Below are 7,404 nucleotides of genomic sequence, written 5' to 3'. Positions count from 1 at the left end.
TGGTGTCAAACCGGTCCACCTTCGGTTGAACCCGCTCCAAAAGTCCAACAATTGTTACTTATGCATTTGGCAGACCAAGTGATACGCAATTTGAATCAGAACCCACCACAACTCTTGGATGAAATGACCTCAAGTAACAAAACAACAATGAATATCTCACGTGAAGTTTCAATAATAAAAGTTGCAACTTTTATAGAGTTATATTTCATGCCAAGAATAGAAGTATGGGACATATCTCAATATTATAGCACAACAATTTATTTTCCTTTCTTTAAGCTTGTCGTCCGGTTTGTCCATGTTAGTGGAAAGCCAACGGCTCCCCACTTTATGTTGTCCATAAGAAAGAGCCCTCCTTACCATATTTCTCAAGCATAAATGTGACACAACCATTCTCAGGAGAGAAACAGAGAGAAGTTTGGATGTTGGAAGAAATATGGGAAGAATCTTGAAAGGCTTTAGAAGGGCACATGGAAAGGCAAAAGAACAAGACGAGGCATCTGATGCATTTCCCTCAAGACACTTCTTCCCTATCTTTGGCTCTTTAGTCTTTTCGTGTTCCCTACTAGAACCTTTCATACGACCTTCCCTTCTTTCTTCTTTCTTGCAGCATATATGTATACATGTGTACATGGTGCTGGACTATTTGCAGAAGCTAGGTCGACCAACTGGCTCACTTAGGCAGGTTTACATGGTAATAGATACATGATTCATTGAGGTGATAATCCTCCATGTGGATACTTCAGAAAAAATTGTTTAGTTCTGAGCATGATAAATGTAGGTTTGATATTGTATACAAGTTTGATATATGCCAAAAAAATTTCAATACTTTGATGTGTTTCCTACCATTTTTGCATGAATCTTAACCATAATTTTTTTTTCTGCTTTCCACTTCAAAAGGAAGCAAAATCCAAAAATAATATAAAAATAAAATCACTCATACATTCACAACTACCTCAAGCATTACACAAAAACTGCATACCACAAGAATTACTTGATTTGATTAAAAAAATCCCTGTTGTCCAAGAGAACAATTTAAGTTATGACTAACCAAAGTGATAATTTAAGATTAACTACCTTCCCAAGAAAACTTAATAAGAAACACAACAAGATTAATTAAACATGATTTAAAAATAAAATAATTTGAATAAACAACAAAACTATGCAATCAAACACAATAATTAACTGGGAAACAAATTCTAAGATCAGTGCAATTCATTTCAGAACTGAAACAATTTTGATATAACAAGAAAAAGATGCCCTCCGAACAAAAGGAATATAAACTAAAAACATAACTAAGACATTCCTCCACACAAATTTAATTTGAACTAAAATTATCTAATATCAACAAAAATGCTAAAATTAAAAGATTTCAACTAAATAATTTGCAAATTAATTAATCCAATTCTGCAGCTAACTATTGAGAGAACAAATGTAGTCCTTTTGTGTGTGTGTGTGTGTGATCGGTATGTCAATCAATTTATGTATGGGCCATTTCAAACTCATGGCAGCACAAGTTTTTTACTTAATCAAATTCATTAGATGTATTGGCTATTGCTTTTTTATTAGAAAACATGAGATTTGTTATTGTTTACTTGATCATCCAAGTCATAAAATTATAGATTTTCTTAAGAAGACTAGTTTGGATTTAAGTGGGGTTAAACCTTCTTTAATTTTTGTTCATGTTGTGCCCTTACTAAGATACATAGACTTCCTTTTGATGCTTCTAATACTATTACTACAGCTCCTCTTGAAATCTTTCATGTGGATTTGTGGGGACAAGCAACAACAGTGTTCAGAGAAGGATATAATTATTACTTGCTTCTTGTAAATGATTTCTCTCATTTTTCTTGGATCTTTCTATTAGTGAGAAAGTCCAAGACAACTCAATGCTTCAAAATTTTTAAAAATATCGTTGAAGTTTGAAAGGAAATTTAAAATTTTTCATAGTGATGGCAAGTTTTTTTACTTTTTTAATCTAAACAATATACGATGGTGTTTGTTGTGCCCTCACACACCACAATAGAAAAATGAGGTTGAGCACAAGCATAGATACTACTAAAACATGCTTATGCTTATTATTTTATGCTTCAATGGGAGAAAATTCTAGTTAGATGCTTTTAAAATTCTGATTCATGTGATAAATAGGTTGACTAGTGTGAATCTTAGTCACAAAACACCATATGTGTTGTTACCTAGAAAAGTTCCAAAATAGTCACGTTAAAGTCTTTGGTTGCACTTGGTATCCATGTTTAGTGCTTTATTGAATCTCTATGTTTGAGCCAAAATCAAAACCATGTGTTTTCATTCACTATCGGTCATGTTACAAAGGATTCATTTGTTATGATCTTATTCCAATCAAGTGATTCTTGTTGAGGCATGTGATTTTTAATGAAAACACTTTTTTATATGCCAAAAATTAGAAGCTTATCAGTGATAAGGATATGGGAAGTCAAGTTAAAAAACAATATGATTACAAGTAGTCATGTGAAGTTCCTGTTGTGCCTGTGATACAACTTACATACGAGTTCTATTGATAATAGGCATGCTGTTCTTGAATGCAGAATGAGATGGATCCAGATCTAAATCAACCGATTGATACCCTCAGTCTATCTCATAATGAAGTTGCATCTAGTGAGTCTGTTCAAGTTGATTAGCAAAGAGAAGAATCTACCAGTCCATCCAACGATTCTAGTGAAGAATCTCATTCATGAATATATCTTGTGCATATATCAAATCAATTTTCGATGAAAACTAATCATGGGGTTACAATGTCCCATGATGGGACACTAAAACCAAGATTGTTTGCAGTAGTGAAAAATCTGATTAGCTTAGATTTATTGAGTAAGATTTTTGAAGAAGATCTAAGTATGTTTAATCAAGCTAAAACTGAGCCAAAATGGATCCAACTCTTGAAAGATTAAATAGATGCCTTATATATAAATCAAACTTAGGAATTAATTTCTTCTCAAATATAGGAGGTTGTAAATGGATTTACCATACAAAAAGGCATGTTGATGGGTCCATTGTCAGGTATAAGGCCGGACTTGTGGCTAAAGGATAAGGTCAAGGTGTTACTATTTTGAGACATATAACCTTATAACTAAACCTAGTACTATTAGACTGGTTATGTCTATCGTTGTTTGTTAGAATTGGTACATTCATCAATTAGATGTGTACAGTGCATTCTTGCATGATTACTTAAATAAAGAAGTGTTTATGTACCTCTAGGTTTTAAAAATAAAGCTTATCCTAGATATATGTGTAAGTTAAAAGAAAGCACTCTATAATTTGAAACAAGCTCCAAGAGCTTGGTGTGATAGGTTAAGTAACAATTTGGAGGATATGACACATCATTATTCATTCAAACAAAAAATTTGGAGTATTATATGTTATTGTTTATGTTGATTGTATTATAATTACTAATAATTAAGAAAAGAAAGTTCTAAAATGAATTAATGTGTTTGGCCAAGAGCTGTCTATTTAAAATTTGAGTTCATTGCATTATTTTCTTGGTATGTAACTAAAACTCATGGGGGTATTATTTTGTCTTAGAGAAAGTACAAATTATGACTTATTAGCTGAAATATGTATGGATAAATCTAAATCTTGTGTCAGGCTTGTTGCACCTAATGTGATAATGTCAAAAGTTGATCTAACATAGTTAGAAAATGTCAATTCTTATAGAAATGTTGTGTTTTACAATATATGTGTTGCATTAACCAAGCCTATTGGTCTCTGCATCAACCAATGATTGAACATTGGGCTCGTGAAAAAATGATATTAAGATATATAAAAAGGATAGTTAACTTTGGAATGAAAGTTTGAAAGTTAAATTTTAGGTTGTCTGCCTACTCGGATGCCGACTGAGGAGTCTAGATAATTGAAGGTTCACAGGTGGCTATTTTACTTTCATAAGCATAAATTGGTTGCCCTGAAACACAACTAAACAACACAGTCTATTGAGATCAAACATTAAAGCTGATTATAAGGCCCTTGAAGGAGCAGTGTCAGAGTTGGTATGGATTAAGTAGCTATTTTAGAAATTGGGTATGTTGGTTCAAACTTCAATCTTATAGTGTGATAACTTGGGAGCTACATTTCTTACAACAAATTCAGTTTTTCATGCCTATATGAAGCATATTAAAGTATACTCCACTTTGTTCAGAAAAAGTTGTTGACAATGAAATTAAAGAATGGTTCATGAAGCTAGATGACCAATTGGCATATATGTTAACTAAACCTTTACTTGTCCCGAAGGCTTTTAAGCTTGGAGACAAGCTCCATCTCACAGCAACAAAGATTGGCTTGAGTGGTCATGTCAAGATGACAGATTCAAATTTGACTTCAAGAGATATCTAATTAGACATTAAAGAAGCATCTAGATCAAATGAAGGTAGCAACAATTACCTATTGTGGTAGAAGTTGTGATAATCTATGCTACAAAACTATTAATTTGTGAAAACTTATCTTGTTGAAAAAGAAGAGATAGGAAAATCATGGATGTAGGAACCTATACCGAACCACGCAAATAATTGGTAAAAAGAAGAGATCTAAAATCATAGATTTGTTGAGTTTGTACTCAGTTAGATGTTTCAATTGGACCTGACCAATTGGTATAAATAATTTGTAATAACATTACCACTGCCTCAACATGTGGCCATCCGCAATCTCCCCCGTTTGACAACAATACAAATGCATCAGCTGCACCATAAATCTCAGGGAGCTTAATCTGAGGTATGTGAGTATCATACGAATAAACCGATGCCCACCTAGAAAAAGGCTCCTATGCATCAGGAATCAGGATCCTCAACAAGAGTACTGGATCTGCTCCTAAGGTTCCTACTTGAAAGTACTTGAGAAAAGAGGAAGTCCTTAGGTATGAACTGTGTACTTCTGCGACCAAAGGGGCGTATATAGAGAACATGCCAGCCGGTACAAATGACATGTAAAGTTTAGGCTTTGTCCACACACACAAAAGGAACCCTTAGTGAAAAAACTTCTTTTTTCACATTTAACCCAACAGATGTGATCCACATGTTCGATTTAGTAGAAACTGAGCCTTAGATCATGTTTTTCCGATGTGTATGCTGGATTGTCTGAGGGTTAAAAAATCAATAGCCTACTATATACCAAGTTAAAAAATTATACTTTTACATCGAAGAAATGCAATTCAAGGGTTGATTCCTATTATTTTGATCATGTTGAATGCATTCATCAGGTCAGACTTAGGCAAAGCAACCTCTCTCTATGAGTTCCAACATATTTTTTTATTGTATAAACTGTGATAAATAAACACATCTATCAGTTTAGTTCAAGCAAAAATCAACTTCAACCATGTTTTTTGGTCGAAGCCTAACTTAGTAACAAAAATTGAATAGAACATTCTCCGCCTAGCTTCAAGACCATTTATGTCCCTGACAATCTCAAACTCTTTTAAAAATCACATTTGCATGTGCTTTTTGCATCATTTAAGCCCATAAATGTGATCTATATGCTTTATTTAAACAATTTTCATGTTTAGATGTGTTTTTAACTAAAAAACACAACTGTTCATAATACACAAAAATCTTAATTAACAAGAAATAAAAAATTCTTGTTAAATTGATTATGCGTGTGCATTTATGTATTATCATATTTGTAACAAATCCAATACTTGCTTCGAGAAAATTCTAATTGTTTTTTCATTCAATTTATTCAAGTTACTTTTGACAGCGTAAAGACATGAAAATGTCTAGGAATGCAAACAGGGTTAAGCTGATTGCAGCGCCAAACATGTCAAGGATTAACTCCTCTGAGACTTGAACATGGTTCTGCCCAATGTTGTCAGTATCAGTGGTGCGTATCGAGTGATACAATAACCAAAAAATCGATATGATACTAACCTAAATCAGCTATTTTTTAATAAATGTAAAAAATATTTTAAAACTAAATTTTTATTATTATTTTAATGGTTTTAACATGTGTCATGTTCTAATTAACACGTATTTTTTATTATTTTTGGCCGATTCAGATGATACACACGAATCGTTGGCCAAACGATACAAGTCTGATTTCGATCTTGACAACATTGGTTCTGCTTCTGCTGATCACACATTCTGCGGCCTCATATCCACTAGGCGAGGAGAGAAAGGTATGGTCTAAAACAAAGGAGGGTACCATGCCCCTAGATCACTCTGACCAATGAAAATAGTCACATTCATAGCAAGTTTCTTTATTGTTTCCAAGAGTTGCATCTCATAAATTCAGCATTTTCAAGTTCACCATGTTGGAGAATTCCTGAATTACACCTACCTCCAGAAAGAAAAGGGCCCAACCAAAGAAGACACAGTGAATAGGGTTTACCCTTGGGCATTGATTATGACATCTTTTGGTGTCTTAAAATCCCAAAAAGCTTGTGTATAAACATAGATAATCTAACTTGAGATACTTGAGCTCTAGATAGCTTGTGCATGTGATTACTACAAATATGGTAAGAAAAACAATGGGGCAGATCAGGTGCAATCACATTGCACACTTTCAGTGCGCTCCCACATGACTGCCCTCCATCTGCACTTGACAACCATCCATCTTTGGGATACAACCTGTTAGCTATGGAGCTCAACAACAGATGAAGCGGCACATTCAGGTGCGGGGTGAACTAAAACACAACATCTCAGAAAACTCAAAATGGAAACTTGGGGAAAACTCATGGGAAACACAGTTATAGTGCAAGAAATTTGGTTTCCATCATATGAGAAACCTATTGATTTTGTATGCAAAACACATTTTTTGTGTGTTTCTTGCGCATTTCACTTAAATAAGAAATTTTTTATAAAAAAAAAACTGAGACAAATACGTCATTTAAAAAATGTTTGTTACATGTTTTTTAAAAAATATATTTTATAAATATCTTTAAAACCAATATATAATGTGATAAATAAAACTAAAAAATCTCATAATTCATGTAATTGCATTATTTTTACATTATTTCACGGTTGTCATAATTCTCCATCCTTACCCTCCCACCAACCTCAGATTTCAAGTGGGACTTGAAAAACAGACCACAGAAATGTCAGTAATTCAGGACTCCAACTTGAGGCAACCACTTGCATTGAAACTAGGGAAAGCATTTTTCACTCATCTAGAGGTCATCTTCATGAGACCAGATGCATTAAAAATCAGCAGCTTCTCTTTTTCTCTTATTTTTTTTCAAGCAAGCTAGGATAAGCCTCAGTTGGACTTGAGTAAAAAATATATCAGAACAGTAAAACCGGTTGCATCAAAATTTATTGTTGCAGTCACAAAGCATTGTATGATTTCATCGAACAAGATCGCAACACCATTTTATGCTAATTTCCACAAGTGAAACACCTAATAAATGAAATTGGTCCCATCATTTATGTCTCAAACTTCATTTTCCTTTTT

This window comes from Nuphar pumila, chromosome 8 (assembly GCF_984573655.1).
Source record: "Nuphar pumila chromosome 8, dmNupPumi1.hap1.1, whole genome shotgun sequence".
Taxonomy (NCBI): domain Eukaryota; kingdom Viridiplantae; phylum Streptophyta; class Magnoliopsida; order Nymphaeales; family Nymphaeaceae; genus Nuphar; species Nuphar pumila.
Note: the sequence above shows the minus strand (reverse complement) of the source record.